This window comes from Miniopterus schreibersii (assembly GCF_964146895.1).
Source record: "Miniopterus schreibersii genome assembly, chromosome: 16".
Lineage (NCBI taxonomy): Eukaryota > Metazoa > Chordata > Mammalia > Chiroptera > Miniopteridae > Miniopterus > Miniopterus schreibersii.
In genome coordinates, this window is record NC_138116.1 from 37,229,265 (window position 1) to 37,245,667 (window position 16,403).

The 16,403-nt window shown below is 49.3% G+C and overlaps 1 protein-coding gene and 1 pseudogene across 3 annotated transcripts in view; one reads left to right on the forward strand and one right to left on the reverse strand.

Annotated features, from left to right (window-relative positions):
- The window catches only part of NTN1 (netrin 1), a 187,110-nt gene that overhangs the window by 85,781 nt on the left and 84,926 nt on the right, over positions 1 to 16,403 (forward strand). The gene's annotated exons all lie outside the window — the stretch shown is intronic.
- Positions 114 to 557, reverse strand: LOC308569258 (multiple coagulation factor deficiency protein 2 pseudogene; annotated as a pseudogene). Its single transcript has one exon. The product of its transcript is annotated as a multiple coagulation factor deficiency protein 2 pseudogene (transcript).

Below are 16,403 nucleotides of genomic sequence, written 5' to 3' on the forward strand. Positions count from 1 at the left end.
ACCAAAACACTTCAGCGGTAGTTGGAAAGGAGTCCTTTTGCATTGCCGAAAGTGTTCAATCACGTTATATCGGGCCATGTTTGCATAATAACTAGGAGATGGTAAAAAAATGCCTACTGTCGTGATTTTGCAAACTCAGGGTTGTCGAGGTACCCATCACTGTTCTTGTCATCCCCTCTTAAAACACCATCTATTAAGCAGTTCTTCCCTCCTTGGTGGTGCCTGTTCATTCCCCTCTTTCTCATGGACATCGGTGGTGGCTGTGGATAGTTCTAGGCCGTCAAGCAAATTACTGCCATCATAATCATGCATGTTGCAGTAATGGAGCTGCAGTAATGGAGCTGCAGTTCTTGTGGGGACATCTCCTCCTCTGGTTTGTTGATGACACCAAGATGTTCCATGATACGCTCTTCGTCGTGCACTGTGTTCTTGTCCAGGTCCATGCCGCCCAGATGGGAGGAGCCAGCCCCCGGACTCCGGGGCCCTGGCACCTGGGGCACAAAGGGCCCAAGGCAGGCCGCACAGGAAGGGGGTCTGAGCAGCTGCAGAGACCTCATAGTCACTGATACCCTTGCTCCCCTGCCCGCCCCATTTATCTTTCAGAGCTCTGGAGCCAGCACCTTCAGGTGGAAGGGGGTGGAAGGTCTGCATTCTCAGAACGCTGTATCTCACCACTTTCCAGGAAGTGGTAGTGATGTACTCAGTGTGTGTTTCTTCTATGTCTTTCTTTTTACTTACTATTATTTTTTAAAATAAGAGAACATTGTTGCCACAGTACCTTTGAAGGACCTTTCATTCTCCTGTTTGGTTCTATTAAACTCTCTTCTTCCCGGAGACAAATAGTATCGTCCACTTATCTTTCCATATTTTCAACTTTTACTCCATGTGTGTGTCTGTGCACAATACAGAGGGTTGTTTATGAGTTAATAGGTTTATCTAAAGGCTGTCACACCAGATGTATCATTTTGCAGTTTGCTCTGTTTTTGAGATGGATCCATGTGGCTTCATCGGGTCATATGATGTGACATTGTATAAACAAGCTACAGTTCATTTGTTCATTTCCTATTGATGGCCATGCAGCCTGTCCCCAGTTTTTGTTATTATAAACATTGCTGCAATCAGCAGCTCTGTCTGTCCATCCCGGGGTTGTGTTCAGATTTCTCTAGGATAGACACCGGGAACCAGAATTGTTCGGCTGTTTCCAGCACTACTGGGTCCTGTCAGGTTGCTGTCTAAGATGACTGCTCAAATTCCCACCAGTGCTACATGGAGGTTTTCATTTCCCTGTTTTAGCTAACACTTGATATTATCAGAGTTGTATGTTTTTGCCAGTCCAGTGGGTGTGTTGTTTAAATTTGCATTTGCATTGTTTTAATTTGGGTATGACTGATTATTAGTGAGGTTGAGCATCTTTTCAAATATATATTGGCTATTCAAGTTTCCTGTCTATAACGTGAATACTCATAGCGTGTGTGTGTGCGTGCCTGTGTGTGTTCTGTTGGGTTGTCTTTTTCTTGTTTATTTGTTGGAGCTCTTTATATATTCTGGTTACAATTCTTTGTTATATGTGGTACCATTATTTGCCCCTAACCTGTCATTGTCATTTTTCCCTCTGTCCTTTGTATCCTCTGACCTGGTTTTGCTTCATGCACATGCCTGAATGAGGGCAGAAAGATGCTTCTCCACCAGATGCCACCTGACTCAGAATGTCAGCTTCTGTATCAGTGAGAAAACCCGAAACCCTTTTAGCTGCTGCCCCTTGGGGGTGGGAAGAACAGAATCTTTTTCCTTCTTTCCACCTCCTACCTCTTTCTGAATCTAGGCATGTTAGTTTTCTAGGACTGCTGTAAGAGATTACCATGATCTGGTGACTTACAACAACAGAAATTTATTTTTCCATAGTCAGGAGGCCAGAAGTCCGAAATTAAAGTGTTTACAGGGATGATTTCTTTTGGAGGCTCATCCCTCTCTCTTAGTGTCTGATGGCTGCTGCCAACCCTTGGAGACACACGACTCCAGTCTCTGCTTCCATCTTCACGTGGTCTTCCCTTCTGTGGGTCTCAGTGTCATCTTCTTTTCTGTTTCTTATAAGAACACCCATCATTGGATTTCGGGCCCAACCTAAACTCAATTTAATTACATCTGTAAGGACCCTGTTTCTAAATAAGGTCACTGGGAATTAGGACATGAACATATATGTTGGGGACTATTCAACTCACTATGTTAGGCAAACTCCACAGATCCCAGAGAACAACTAGGCTAAATGCAGGGTGTCTATGTGTGTGTATGGGGTGTGTGGTGCTTGGGAGGGTATAGGGGAGGAAAAGTACATCCTGAGAGAGGTACTGTGTTCTGTGAGGTGCCATTTCCCCAGACAGGAAGAGCTGTATGTGTTGGACATGTAGTTTATTAGAGCCACAGTCCCAGAAAACAGGCTGTGGGAGTAAAGGAAGGTGCCCCTTAGGTGAGCAGGCACAAGCCAGGCAGAACCTTGGAAATGGCCACCAACCTGTACCCCTGCCATTGAGCTGAGCAGGTGACTGTACCCCTGCAAAAGTGGGCTGAGAGGGGACCAAGGGTGGGCTACTCTGTCCCTTAACAGATATTAAACTTTATAGGAAAACAAATAAGGCCCATAGAGAAAATAGAGCAGAACCAAGAAAAAAGAGCACCGCTGACCCTCCTTATTTGTGGAGTCCATATTTGTGAATTTACCCACTCACTATAATTTATTTGTATCCCCCAAAACAAGACTCGAGGTCCTTTCACAGATATCGTGGCCTGAGCAGAGCAGTTAGGAATCTATCTGAGTCACCTGCTGTGCATGAACCCAGCCAAGGGAGAGCAAAGCCAGGCTCTGCTTTCCTGTTTCAGCTCATGCTGTGAACAAGTATTTTTTATAGTCTAGTTGGTGCATTTTTTGAATTTTTGTGCTTGTCGATTTCATTATTTCAAGTGGCCCCCAAGTATATGCTGAAGTTCAGCCTAGTGTCCCTAAGCCCCAGGGGCTATGATATGCCTTATGGAGAAAAAGTGTGTAGATAAGCTGCCTTCAGGCATGAATTATGCTGCTCTTGGCCACGAGTTCCATGCTAATGGTCAACAATGAATCTAAAATGAGGTGTCTTTAAATAGGAACACACATAAAACAAGGGTCATTATTGATCCATTTGTGAAAATGTGGCCAGAAGCTTGCAGGAACCCAGGTCTGTATTTCCCTTAGGAGCAATGGTTCAGAATTCGCTAATCGAGGGTTGCCAGCAGTTTGATAGACTATGACTACCAGGAATAATGAGAACCAACTGAATCTGAAAGAGCCCACCTCTGAAGATGATTATACCATGAGATCCGGGAGCAGATGTCAGGAAATCGGCACCCTCTAGTTGCAAGGAGGCGCGCTCTCTGTGCAACCGGAGCCAGCGTTCCCCAGCAGAGAACAGTCTGAGATTAGAAGGCATCAGGATAAGATGGAGGTGGAGATGGAATATAGGGAAAGATTACAAGAAAACTAAAAAGTTAATTGCAGAGTCAAAATCCATACAGCGCAGAGTGAGGAGTAGAAAATGTGTCCAACAATAGATTCGTTCAATAAACACTAATATAGCTGTAAAGTGAACTAGCTGTGATTGAGCTACTAAGGTACTGTGCCTTACTTATTGACTTAAAAGGAGTATGGAAAAAGCAGAATTTAAACTGGCAAAAAGGTCTGGGTGACTGTATTTAAGGTGGGGTACACATTACCTTTAGTATACAACATGCTTATGTTTCTGTAGTGTTTGATTTTTTTTTTGCAAAAAAATATATTGATGCATTAACTTGAGTTAAATTAAAGTGGGGGTAAGGGGGAAAAAGGCATTGTCAATGTGAACTGCTGGGAAACACTTCCTCCAGTGGAAACACTTCCACCCCAGAAGAGGTGATAAGAGACATTATTGTCTCGTAGCTCCGGGTCCTCCCTGACTGCCTCACCACACCTGTGTCTGTGAGCATCTCCCTCTTCAGACTGTGGACCACCTGAGGGCAGCTTTCGTGTTTCTGAAGCCCCACACCGTGGGCGGCTTGTGTGAGATGCTCAGGGCCTTCTTCTTGTGGGGAGGAGTGGTGGAGGTGCAGGACCCAGCCTGGGGTTGCGTCCGAAAGCTCTGCCCCATATCCTTCTGTTCCCGGGCTGCCTCCACTCCTCTCCTGCCTCCAGCCCAGCTTCTTGAGGGCAGGAACTGCGACACATGGGAGCGTCCAGTGACGGTGGGAGAGAGAAGGACTGAGGAGCTTGAGCTCGTTCAGTTGGGTGGACCAGAAGGTGTGCAAGACTGATTCAGGAAGTTCAAGGCTTTTGAGAGACCTTTTAAGAGGTGGTTGTGAGGGGCTCTGCAAAGATCCACTATGTCCGTGTGGGCTGAGCACATCTCCCCAGGGCGGGCTGGGGTATACAGGTGTCCTGCTGAGCAGTTAACCTGTTGGTTTCCTTCTGAGAGCTTAAGTCAGGAACAGAAAGCAGTGTCTCTGCTAAAACTGTCCTTGTCCACAGAAGTTCCTGGAGCTGGACAGATCCCGGCTGAGATGGAGAGAAGGATTTGATAAATGCTGTAAATGCTCCCACTTGTCGGCCAGAGTTCATTTAGACACAGCTTCGCAGACACAATAGGAGGCCTCAGAAGGAAAGGAGGCAGGCAGGAGCGAGCTCTTTGCACTGACTCATCTTTCCCCGGGGCTGGTGACACATGGCTCTGACATTTTCTGAGGCTGCAGCTCCCAGAGACCCCTGGAGGCTCTGGGGCAGCCTTGGATGACCACTGCTCTTGACTGCCCCATGTGTGGAGGAGAGCCCGGGAGGTGGATAGGAGAGAGGTCCTTGCCGTCTCCTAGGCCTCAGAGGAAGGGATCCACGTCTCCCTCCCTGTGAACAGTCGGAGAATTTTCCTCTCATAAACAAAACAAACATGAGCTGATAGGGTGGAGGCCCCAGAGAGTCTGGGTGGCCCTTTCTTCAGCCTCTCTGCAGTTGTTTCTCCAGGGGGCAGAGTGTGGAAGCTTCTTAGAGGCCCAGAAAGCCGCCTGTAGGTCTCAGCGTCGTATCTGGTTAACCGGTGCTGGCCAGGGCTCTGTTGCTCTTGGAGAAGAGGCTGTGAGCTTTTCAGATCCTGTCCACACAGGCAAGTGGCTCAGCAGAACCCAGAGCGATGGAGCAGGTGCTCCCTGGCCAGGGCAGGCCATGTGGTGTCGTGGGCAGAGCCCCCCTGGGGCCAGGCGGCAGCACCCCGTTTTGGCCCACCCACCCTCCAACTAGCTGGGTGGCCTTCGCCAGCCCTCACTTCACGGGGCCTCAGCCGCCCCATCTTTTGCTCCAGAGGGTCACGCTGGATGGTGTCTGCCAGCTGTTTGCCTCTCTGAACCACTGAGATGGTGTGGGCTTCCTCCTGACGCCCCTCCTCCCCTGTCCCCCGTCTCTTCCACAGTCTCACAGACTTACCCCGTTTTGTTTCTGAAGCTGAAACCCCAGGCCTTTCTGTGGAGCTGAGGAAGATGGTGTTCCCCTCAGCCTGAAAACTGGGGCCAGAGAACATGCCATCCATCACGTCCTCATTGTCACTGTGGAAGGTCCCGGAAGGTCAGCTTCCAACTGCCTCCCCGTACAGAGTCCTGTCTGTATTGCTCGGGGGCTGCCCTTTCACAGAGCCAGTGGGAAAGTATCCCTTGTCGTCCCCAGAAGAGGTGATAAGAGACATTATTTTGAAGGTTGACAAGTAGAAGTTCGGAGAATGCGATGCTCTATTAAAGTACAAGGGCAGATAGAACTATTTTGAAGCGATGAGCACATCCTATTTATTTTATCGCTGATTGAGTATATTTTGTCTACTTTTGGGAAGGGTTTGTGGCCGAGGTACAAGGGGTGGCTTTTGATATGAAAATGTGCATTGTGACAACCTGAATGGGGTGTGGGAGGGGGGCAGAGAGGGCCCCCGCTTGGCAGAGGAGGGGCCCCGATGCGGGTCCAGCCCAGCCGGGGCGACACCAGGGAAGCGTCGAGGCGTGAAAGGGTGCTTTTAGGAAAGTCTGGATCAGACATGATGTTATAGGAAAAAATGCAGCGTCTAAGGAAACAGCGCGTGAATGGAGAGAAAGCCGAGAGACGGGGCAGGGAGGCAGGGAGGTCATAAAACAGATTGTCATCGGGAGCTGGGCAAAGGGGCCGTGCTGCTGGCTGGAGAGAAGATGGCAGAGACTCCCTGCTTCCCAAGGGAAGGCCGAGCCTCGGGGTGGAACAGCTGCGGGGTGGCCGGTGAGGCCACGGGCAGGCAGGCCTGTGCATTTCTGAAGCATGAGGACAGCAGCAGCCTCGGACAGAGCCACTGCCCCTTGGCCTGTGCCAGCGGGAGAAGCTGTGCCTGTGCAGGGCTGTGCCCTCTCACCTTGACCCCCAAACCTCTGGGGTGGGCAACAGGGTCTGCAGTGGGGGAAAGGACTCACCTTGTCCGAGACACTCTTTGGAGATGAGTGAGAGGCATGGAATCTGGCCCCCTTTGTCCACTCTGCGACAGGTACCTTGTCACATCCAGGTGCTGCCACTGTCCAAGTGACCTGGGGCAGGTTATTCTTTGTGCCTCAGTTTCCTCACCTGTAAAAGGGGGTTAATGTCAGTGCCTACCTCAGAGGGATGGAAGGATTAAATTAATTCTTTTTTTTAATGTCAATATTTTATTTATAGCCAAAATGGAACTTTTTTTTCTTTTAACACCTTGCTGACTGGTCACGAGTATACACGTTTCTGTGTCCGAACGTTGCTGACTGGTCGCAAGATAACTCATGTCTGCACTTGAATTAATTTAAGTAATTTTAAACACCTTGCTGACCGGTCACGACAGAAAAGTGTAGCCGGCCTCATGGGCAAGTTCTGGCTCGAAATAGCTGGTCAGCAAGGCTTAACTTCCCCAGCGTTAAAGAAGCTAACTTATCAGTGATAGTTTCATGTGCCCTTCTGAGTTTACCTCTTTTTCAAATCAGAGTGTTATGGGGTGTGACATTTTCTCATGAACCAGTGATGCATACGTAAGTTTAAAATTACTTTGATTACTGAAATGTTCTTTGCTAGAACATTTCTGTGAGTTGATTTAAAAAATAAAATAGCCCTGGCCAGGGTGTCTCAATTGGTTGAATGTTGTCCCGTATACTGAAAGGTCGCTGGTTCAATTCCTGGTCAGGGCACATACCCAGGTTGTGGGTTTGATCCCCCGTTGGGGTGTGTGTGGGAGGTAACTAATTGATATTTCTCTCTCGCATCAGTGTTTCTCTCTCCTCCCTCTCCCTCTCCCTCTTTCTCTAAAATCAATAAAAAAATATAAAGTCAAATCAAATCAAGGGAACTTTCTAATTTGTTGTGGGATATTAGTAAACGAAATGCATGAATCCGGTTTGGAGGAGCAGGACAGCTCCCTGGGCTTCCAGGAGGCTGGTGGAGGCCCGAGCTGGCTTACTGAGCCTTGTTTCTAATAGGGGCTCCACAGGCCCTGGGGACAGTGGAAAGTGACACCCTGCTGGCATTGGTGGAGGGATGGGGTATTAGCAGCCTTTACAGGGCCACTGGTAAAGGGGTTCATTCAACAGCAAGCATTAGTTTTGTTTTTTTTAACCCTCACTTGAGGATGGAGGGTGTGTGTGTGTGTGTGTGTGTGTGTATACACACACACACACACATATATATATATATATATATATATATATTTTTTTTTTTTTTTTTTTTTTTTTCCATTGCTTTTCAGAGAGTGGGAGAGAGATAGAAACATCAATGTGAAAGAGACACATCAATTGGCTGCCTCCTGCATGCACCCTGGACTGGGGCCAGGGGTCGAGCCTGCAACCAAGGTACGTGCCCTTGACCGGAATCAGACCCAAGGCCCTTCAGCCTGCGGGCCGACACTCTAACCACTGGGCCAAACTGGCCAGGGCACAAGGCGGTTCTGAGCCTGGAGTGACTTGTGAGGACTCGGCATGCAGTAGCAGGTACTCCGTGAGTGCCAGGCTCCTCCTGGAACTTCCACTCGTTTGTAGGTTCGTAGCTCCACCTCCTCCCCATTTTCACCTCAGGCCGGACCAAGGGGCACTCGATGTTTCACTTCTTGAGGAACTGCCGGACTGGTTCCCAAAGTGGTGGCACCATTTGACGTTCCCACAGGAATGCGTGAGGGCTCCACTTCCTCCACATCCTCACCAGCACTGCTGAGTATTTGCCTGTCGATTCTAGACATTGCAGTAGGTACGCATTGGTATCTCGCGGTAGCTTTGGGTTGCATTTCCCTGATGGCTAGGGCTGTTAAGCCTCTTTTCTTGTGCTTATTATAAGGCCATTGTGTATCTTCTTTGGAGAAATGTCCGTTCAGATCCTTTGCCGATTTAAACTGGTCAGTCAGTTGTTAGGAATGCTTGGAGGAAGGCCTTGCACATGGGAAGTGCTGGCGAGTTACTGTTAGGGAGAGTCCCCAGGACTTGGCTGCCCAACTACTCACCTACCCATGCTAAGGATTTAGGGGTGCTGCATAAATGACCAGGCATGCAGAGCTGGTGGCTCTATGTTCCCTTCAGATATTTCCCAGCTTGGGGAGAGGCTGGAACATTTGCCATCCCATCACAGGCCAAACACCCACCAGACTTTTTTTTTTTTTTTTTTAATATATCTTTATTGATTTCAGAGAGAGGAAAAGAGAGGGAGAGACAGAGAGAGAAACATCAATGATGAGAGAGTCATTGATTGAGCCCGCAACCCGGGCATGTGCCCTGACCGGGAATCGAACCCCGATCGCCTGGATCCTAGGTCGACGCTCAACTGCTGAGTCACGCCCGGCCGGGCTCCACCAGACTTTTTGGATGGGGGGTTTCCTCAAGTCCCTATGGTGGGGCACGGGCCTGCCCATACCTGACTGCCTTTGGTGATGACTTCAGTGCCGCTCAGGATCTGGATTCACCCATGCGCCCCTGAGCAGCTGCTGGCGGAGGTTGTCACACACACAGTGTCATGGGGGCCACATGAAGACCTCCTGAGTCCTGCCCACCTCTCCTTACAGCACCTTCCTCCTGTGCTTTGTCACTGCACTTACTCAGCCCGCCTTATTTGTACCAGCAGCTTGCTGCTCAGGTGGTACAAGCTTTGGCTCAGTATAAGCTTTCCTTTTCATTTTGTTTTTGCTTAAAAATACTCCGGTTTTTCCAAGAGGTGATCAGTCCTTGGTGACGATTGATCTTAGTTTGACCTCAGCATTTCAAGTACAGCAGGTCCTCAAATAACAAATGTTGTTTTGCTCAACCTTGTTGTAACGTTGATGAGAAAAAAAATTGATGCCGGGGCCACTGTGTGGAGTTTGCACTTCCATCCCATGTCCACGTGGTTTTCTCCGGGGACTCCGGTTTCCTCCCACATCCCAAAGCTGTGCCTGTGAAGTGACTTGGCAAGTCTCAGTTGTCCCAGTAAGAGTGAGTATGAGGGTGTATGTGTGAGGGATGGATTCCGCCTTGTGCCCTGAGCTGCTGGGGTAGGCTCCGGACACCCGTGACTCTCAGTTGGAATAAGCCGGTTGGAAAAATAATGATCTGACTTGTTTTTATTAATCTTTCTTATATGTATGTATAGCTCATGTTTTATTTCAGTGTTTAATAGTAGAAGTGTTTTAAGTCTTTATTTAGAAGTTTGGTGATGTCTTTGACCAGAACTATGCTCTAGAAACTTAACTCTTGTTTATGTCAGTTAACCTGTGGTGAAATGGGTTTTATTATACATTCATTGTTTTGCTTAAACTTGAGGTTTCCAAGAACCTATCGATGTTGGGTGAGGACCTCTTTGGCGCTCCCTGGAGACCTGTTGTGAGCCCCAAGAGAAGCGACAGCCAAGGACCTGGAGGATTAAGCGACCAAGCTATCTGTCATCCTGCCTGGTGGAACAAGGGGGGAGTCACCCTGTTTCCGTACAGGGCCATGAAGGGCAAGGAAAATTAGGGTGCACGGGTCTGGATGGACACATTGGGCGGATAGCTGATGTCATAATTTGAATGAGCCAGTCCTACGGTGAACTAGGTCCGGGCAGCCAGCTTGTTAGTGACCCCACTGGTGATAAAACTCCTGTTGTCTCCCAAAGGACAGTTTTCCCCTTTTCCTAGGGGCCATTTATATCCAACTTCTCGTTCCCATGGCCTCCTTCACTCCTTTCTCCTCGAGCGCCTCTGGCTGCCCCCTCTCCTCGCTGTGCTGGGGGGGGGTGCTTAATTTTCCCTCCCGCAGTATAATATCTGGCAATCGCGCCTCATCCTACTTTGATTTCCTCCCCACCTTCTCCGTTAATCCGTGCCTGCTGAAAGCGTGCTTCCTGCGATTTTCCCTGCTCAGCTCAGGCGCTGCTTTCCTCCCTGGGACCTCTCGGCGTTTCTGTGCATACCTATGATTATTACGATCCTGGCTCTGGGATAACGTGTGCTTGCTCACATGCGCTCCGCGGAGGCTCCGCTACCTTCCCACACCTCCCGCGCCCGTGAGGATCGTGATCTGCAGCATCCCGCACCTGGTCAGCCGAACCAGGGCTCAGCCAGGGTTGGCAGCTCCGGTCGGGAACACGTGTTTCCCTGGACACAGAGCACCTGCCCATCCACTGCCACAAAACACCCGCCCCTCCACCGCCCGGTCTTTTCCTCTCCCTGCGATCGCACCTACTTCCTTAAACCAGTCCTCCTGTTACCATTCCCAGACCTCTCAATGTCTCCGTCACCTCCCCTGAAACCCTTCAGTTGGTCAGTGACCCTCTTCTCGATGTGGGAAAGGTGGACTGTGACCCGGTCAGTGCCAGAGGGGTGTTACCTTTCTCAATCGTAGACATTTGGGGGTCTACAGAGTTAGTTTCAGAATTACACTTTTTTTTTTTTTTTTTTTTAGCAGCAACACTCCCCCCAATACCCACGAGTCCCCTCCAGTGTGATTCATAACTAACAGATGGTGACTTGGAAGGGAGGCGCTGGAGTTCGGGGCAGTGGCCTTAATGTCCCAGTGGTCCTCCTGTCCAGGGGACAGGGCTGCTGTAAAGAGAAAGAGTGGGTCATGGGAGTGTAACGTACCCAGGAGACGGGCAGGCTGTCAAGGCGTAACCCCAGCTCCTCATCTCCTGCTTTTGTTTCTGATTAAGTTTTTTTATTGTTTTTTTCTCGTGTTGCAAAGGCGATGCCTGTCAGTTGTAGAAAACTTAGAAGATAATGCTAGGAACAGTGAATCCCACCAGCCTGAGGGACTGTTAATGCCTAGAGTATCTCTCGCCTCGCAGACCTTTTCCCACGTGTGTGTGTTTCTGCTGTGCCTGCAGCCACACTACTTTTTACTTAATGTATTTTTGTCATCTTTCTGTGTCATTGAATAGTGTTCTAACCTGTGGTTTTGTGTGGCTGTGTAGTATTGCATCTTTGGATGTACATGATTCAGTTAATCAGGCATTTCAACGTGCGTGTTTGGGCTGTTTTCGCATCTTTTGCATTCCAAGCTTTGCTGTGTGGAATTGTCCTTCTGAGCTTATCCTCCTGCTGTTCGTTCTCAGCGTTCCCTACGGATAAATCCCTAGATGAGGGGCTGCTAGCTCAAAGAGCAAGCACATGTTTAAGACTTTTGATATGCGTTTTATTATTGCTTTCCCTAAAATGCTTGTCCCTGTTTCTTTATACGTATCCTGCATTAGTTACTCTAAAAAAATATTGTCCAACTTGGAAGACAGAAAGTGGTATTTGGTTGTTTTAATTTGTACGTCTTCGAAAACTAACCAGGAAGATTGAATAGTTTTGTAAGTTTATATTTTGTGTATTACCTTTTGGGGTATTTATATATTTTTCTAGTAAGAGTTCATCTTTTTTCTTAATGAATTCTTTATATGTTAAGATTGTAACTTTTTAAAATTTTTTTTATTCTTACCTGAGGACATTATTTCCATTGCTTTCCAGAGAGAGTGGGAGGGAGAGAGAAAGAGAAACATTGATGTGGGAGAGACACATCGATTGGTTGCCTCCTGCAGGTGCCCAGGCCAGCGATTGAGCCTGCAACCGAGGTTTGTGCCCTTGACTGGAACTGAACCAAATGACCCTTTAGTCTAAGGGCCAGTGCTCTAACCACTGAGCCAAACCAGCCAAAGCAAAGATTTTTGTAACTTTCCATCTTTTATCTTAAGAGTTATTTCTTTCAGGTTGCTATTGCTTTTATTGTTATTTAAATTTTAAAATGTGTGTGCTTTTTGACATAGACAGTTTAAAATTGTCATATATCCAGATATATGTTTTATGATTTTTTTACTTCTGATGTCATCCTCTGGAAAGCTCTTCTGACCTCCAAGATTATATGAGTATTTACTTACATTTCCGTCTAGTAATTTTTGTTTTACATGTAAACTTCTGATCTGTCTGAAACGTCTTGGTAGACGGCACATAAGTAGAGTATAACCACTACGCTTTTTGAGTCTAGACCAGCTGCCTTAGCACCGCTTATTACTCAACCTGTCCTTTTTCCAGTTTTCCCCTCATTTTATGAAGTAAACAGGTCTCACTTTAGACTTTCTGTTTGATTAAATTCTCTCTCTATTCTCATGCCAGTTCACGCTGTTTTGATTCTTGTGGCTGACGACACACTTTGAGGCTCTGGGAAGCCTTGGGAACGGCACAACACCATGCAAATGCAAAGGACTGTTCAGGTCGCCGTTCCCAGTCTTTGTGTATGTTACGGTCGCTGTCCTCCCCGGTGACAGTAAATAATCTGTGTTTATTAAAGCTCTTCTTTAGGGATCCTCAGTAGAGTAACTTTGCCGTTTGAACCAGCCGGTGCTCAGGTCTGTTAATAAATGTTTGGCTTGTCCCCTGCCCTGAGCTGTGCACAGAGCCCGGTACCCAGGAGAGAGAGGCAGGGCGGTGTCAGCCCAGGCCCCTCAGTTTCACTGCCATGTCATAATCACATCCGTTTTTCTTAAAAATCAGCAACCCCACTCTGCTGACTCATGTTCTTGACTCCTGGACGCTTTCTTCCCTAGCCGGGCACAATCCTTGCTTTCCCCTTCCTGATGGGGGGATTCCTGGTGGAAATGTGGTGGGGGACCCGGAGCTCGAGCAGGGTGGGGACGCCGCTTCCTCATGCCCTCGCTGGGCTGTTGCCATGACAGTCGGCCGGACAGACACGTTGTCCCTGTGCTCTCCTCCCTCCAGCTCTCTCTCACTCTCCTTCCTGAACTCAGAGGGAGTGTGTGGGTGGGAAGCTGCTGGGTGGTCTGCCCAGACTTCCAAGGGATCCTCGACCACACCCAGGGCCTAAGAGGGGCCTGGGCCTCCCTCAGACCACACTCAGCCGTGCTTTCTTTTCCAGCGATGCCTTCAATGATAGTGACGGTGAGGAAGAGCCGGTGATGACCAGGCAGTAGCCAGTGATGGGGTGGACACCCCGCAGAGGTCTCCTGTGCACAGATGCATAGTTGCGTTACTGAGCACCTACCTGCTTTGTGCCCGAAATGATGGTGGATACTGTGGGCAGTTAAAAGAAAGCTGCGTTTCAGCTTGCTCTCACTCTGTTAGCCAAGGCTGCAGTCAAGCAGTTGAGCTCCCAGCTTCCAGACCCTGGGACCTGACGGTTCGGTTTGAAACCCTGACTGCCACTACTGTGATACTTGGACAAATGACTGAAGTTTCTGTGCCGCAGGTTCCTCATCTGTGGAATGGGAGTGATGCTTCCCAGGGTCATTGTGAGGATTAAAGAGTTAGTATATAGGAACGTCACAGTGCCTGGAACATGCCGTGTTTGCAGTTATTCTTGTTGCTGTTGTTGCATGTGTATAACACGTGTCTTTCCTATACTCCCGCGAGCCGAGAGCCTGCTGTCCTTTCTGTGTTCACCGCTGCACAGCCTTCCACAGGCTGGACACCCAGTAAATACATTACTGATAATACGAATGCGAATTATTACTGATCCCTCCCTCTGCAGGCTCTTTGTTACGTTACCTGATCTAAGTTTCAAACAGCTTTTAAATGAGGGTTTATGTGTGTTTTACAGATGACGAACCCAGGGAGACTAAGGAACTCCCCGGAGGCTGCCCAGCCAACAAGTGGCTGGGCCATGAGTCACCCCCAGTCAGCCTGACCCCAAAGCAGCGTCAGGATGAATGGGCGAGTGACGAATGGGGTGGGGACATTTGAAAGAAGAAGAAGAAGACAATACAGCATTTAAGGAATTTAATAGATCTATTGGTGTGGGCGACGTAGAGAGGAAGGGCCGATGGGCAGTCAGGAGGGAGACGAGTGGACTTCACGACATTTGGTTTGTGAAGGAAATGAAAACACTCTTGGAGCTGAGGCGTGCTGTGATCCTGCTTGCATTTTCGTAAGATCAGCCTCATAAGGCTGCTCTGTTGGAGGCCGGGGGAGGACTTGGGAGTTTCCAGCTCAGAGATGATGGAGGCTTGGGTGTGGTGGGATGACGGGGAAAGTGGGCACATTCGGGATCCTTGTGGGAGGTGGTGCCACCAGAACTTGGTAGGTTACTTGTGGAAACAGAGTAAAGAAATGGACCTGAGTTCCTCTCAAGTGATTGTGCAACTCTGAAGTTAGGAGCCACTCGGAGGGCACGGGTGCTGTGGTGACGGGTGAGAGCAGTGGCTTCTGTGTCCCCAGTTTGTGACCTGAGGAGCATGGTGTAGGCTGAGAGTGGGACGTTCAGAGGGGGCGGCAGGTGCAGAGGAGGAGGGACCAGGCTCTGTGGCCTGATTTCCCTGGGTGCACTGTGCCTCTGCTGGGCACACTTGGCCTTAAAAACCACTTTGGGCTCAGGGAGCCGGAGAGGCAAGTACCATGTACCTGCACCATCCCCCCCCCCCTCCGGAATGGTAGAAGGTCTCCTGAGAATGTGCTTTTTTATTAATGAGACACAAGTGGCTCAGGGAGAGTTAATCTTCCTAGGAATCAAAGAAATGTCAAGTTCATCTAAGGGTATCCTAAGTGACCATGGCCTCTGTGGTCTGGGAGTGGGAGCTTCTGATTCGATCCACTCCCTCCAGAACCTTCCTGTGGTTTACCAGGAGGGTGGGAGGGTGTTGAAGGATGGGCCACAAAGAACACGATGCTTCTGGCAGTCAGCCCTGGACCCAGAGGACCAGCGGGAGGGCAGTGGAGGTGGCTCTCTAGCCTGACGTCTGTGCATGACCCCCCAGTGCACAGCCGAGGGAACACCCTCATCCACCCCCTCCCCCACCCCCTCAGACTCCCGTTTCTAGACTGATGTTCTTCATCTGAACCTAATGCTGTCCCTGGATGTCTTCCTTGGATTCAGTTCCTGGGAGGAGGAAGAACCCGGAGTCCTTGACGTGACTGTCCCTTTGGTAGATTACCAGGGCGTCCCCTCGCCCGTCCCTCAAGGCCTCTAGCGTGTTTCATCTCTGCCCCGTGTGAAGGGCTGCCTGGAGCCAGTTCACCTACACCGAGTGCGGAGTGGTGACCAAAGTCAGAACCTTCCTGGAATTTCCAGGCACTGAGCGAACAGAAAGAAATGGTCCCTAGAGCTGGGGAAAAAAAATCCCATTTGACGTTTATCCGAGGTGCTATGGAACAGAAGAAAGAGAATTTAAAAATGAACCAAGGGGCCTGCAGCCCCATCTTGGACGCTACCCCGAGTGACCGGGCCAGGGCCTCCTTTCTTCGCTTGCAAAACCGGGGGCTGGCTCTCATCTCCAGGCCCCTTTCGGCAGTAACACTATCCCGTGCAGCACTCGCTTTCATTACCTAGCCCGGCAAAAGAGCGAGGGCTGAGATTAACACCCTCAGTTACGTCTTTGCAGAGCTCAGACCTGAGGAAATTGAAAAACACTCCAGCCAGCATGGAATTGGGTTTACAGTGCATTCACTGGAGACGCCAGTGGGCCTCATTAAAAGGCACTTTATCTGCAAGGCCCCAGAGAGTGGCCCGAGCCGAGGAAGAGCAGAGACAGAAATGGAGGCGGACTCGCGGGCCGCCTGCTGCAGTGGAAAGAATGCGGGACTGTGGGTTTCAGCTGCGCCTCCTGCTCCGACTGCTGCACTCACCGGTGCTTTCATTCCCTGATGGCTTTTCCTCTCTGGGAGGAAACAGTCCCTTCAAGCGCCAGCATTCTGAGTGACCTAGTGAATTTCATCACGGCCGAGGTTTGTTCGCGTCTAAGGTTTGTGCATATGTTAAAAGGAAAAACAAAAACAAAAATGAAAATGGGAATGCCCCCAGAGCACGTCCTACTCGGCATCTGCCCCGAATCTCCTGACTCCGAGTCGCCGTCGCTGGTGCCTGTTTTCTACCGGTCCTCTCCCACGCTGCGGGTTAGAGGCTCATTTGTAGCCACTGACTCGTGAGCCGCCCCGATGGCCTGGCTGACATCTGTTCCAGAAATGGCAAAA